At 33.7% G+C, this 1,891-nt stretch overlaps 1 protein-coding gene across 1 annotated transcript in view; it reads right to left on the bottom strand.

Annotated features, from left to right (window-relative positions):
• Nucleotides 1-1,891, bottom strand: part of JMJD1C (jumonji domain containing 1C) — a 342,815-nt gene that overhangs the window by 175,944 nt on the left and 164,980 nt on the right. The gene's annotated exons all lie outside the window — the stretch shown is intronic.

Here is a 1,891-nt window from a genome sequence, read left to right as displayed (position 1 = left end):
ATAAAATAAAATCATAGTAATTAAGGTTGTATGGCATTAGAATAGGACTATTTTAAAAGGTGGCAATAGTACATGCTGGTTAGGTTAAGTCTCATACTATGGGGAGAGCAATCTGGGAAATCTACCAATCTGGGAAACAATTTGGTACTTCCTAATAAAATTGAAATATGGATATTACACAACCCAACAATTTCACTTAGAGATTATTTTTGTATGTCTATCTGAGGAAACATGCACAAGAATGTTCACAACAGTCTTATTTCTAATAGCAAGACATAGAAACAACCCAACTGTCCATCAGTAAGAGAACAAATAAATTGTACATCTATTCTAATCATGTATTATATTAATGATATAATAAACTATTAATTTGCAACCAAACATAATGAACATTCATGAGCATGGGCAAAAATAAAAAACAATATTGGGCAACAGAAGCAAATATCTGATAATATTTATATAAAGTTCAAAAACATGCACAATTAAACATATTATTTAGGGATATTTCGGAGGTGGCAAAATTTTTAGGAACTTCATTGGGGGAAAGAGTGGGAGCTGCAACTGGAAAGGGGCATACATGCCCTCATAACTTCTTAAGGTGGATGATGGGTACTGGGGAATCTTATTTATATTTGAGATAGGGTCTCACTGTGTTGCCCAGGTTAATCCCAAACTCCTAGCTTTAAGCGTTTCTCCCAAGTCACTGGGATTACAGGTGCATGTGCCACCACACCTGGTTGGGTTCTTAATTTTAAAGCAAACATAAACTATTCTTAAGTTCCATTTATGCAGGATGTAATTAACATGGGGAAAATAGGCTTGGAAAGAGAAATGAGTTAGACCAGTGAAATAAGAATGTAACAACAACAAAAAATAGATGTGGTAAGCCAGTGTAAGGTTATTGAGTAGCATAAAGAGTTCATGATATTGGTTCAAATCAAAAGGACATTTACTGTTTATGGAACAAAATCGAAAATCCAAAAACAGAGACACAACTATTGTTTGGCATTCTGGCCATTTGTTATAAACTTCCAAACATATTTTTATACAACCCAGCAATGCTATTATTACCTTCAACCTATGTGTATAAGGTGTATATAAACCATAAATGAAGTTCATATTTAGACTTGGGTCCCATCCCCAAGATATCTCATGTATATGCAAATATTACAAAAGCCTAAGAAAATCCGAAATTCAAAACACTTCTGGTCCCAAGCACTTCAGATAAGGGATACTTAACTTATATTTTAAAATAACAGATTTTAATCTACACACTAAGATATGGTTGATGAGGTACAACCTAGGCTGGTTGATGATTTCATTAGTTTTTTTAATTGTCATTAATAAAGCATAAATACATACAGATAATATATCAGGCAAAAGATTCTGTCAATATATATTCCTTAAATCTCTGCTTCTACTCCAATCATCTCAGCTTGAATGCAATATCTGAAACTAAAATATGGTCACGTGCAGAATAATGACATTTCAGTCAACAACAGAATGCATATATGACGGCAGACCCACAAGATTATAAGGGAGCTGAAAAATTCCTGTCACCTAGTGACACATAAGCACTGTCCTAACACTGTAGTACAATTACTTATTTTTTAAAATAAATTTAGTATAGCTTAAGTGTACAGTGCTTATAAAGTCTGCAGTAGTGTAATGTGCTATGCCTTCGTCTTCACTCATTACTCACTCACTGACTAACCCAGAGCAACTTCCAGTCCTGTAAGCTCCATTCATGGTAAGTACCCTGTATTGGTACATCATTTTCATTTGTTATCTTTTGTAACATATTTTTACAATACCTTTTCTATGTTTTGATACAGAACTACTTATTCAGAACAGTAACATGCTGTACAGGTTTTCAGACACGGAGCAATGG

Source organism: Propithecus coquereli, unplaced genomic scaffold (genome assembly GCF_000956105.1).
Source record: "Propithecus coquereli isolate 6110/MARCELLA unplaced genomic scaffold, Pcoq_1.0 Scaffold115, whole genome shotgun sequence".
Taxonomy (NCBI): Eukaryota; Metazoa; Chordata; class Mammalia; order Primates; family Indriidae; genus Propithecus; species Propithecus coquereli.
This window is presented reverse-complemented; position numbering and strand designations above follow the sequence as displayed.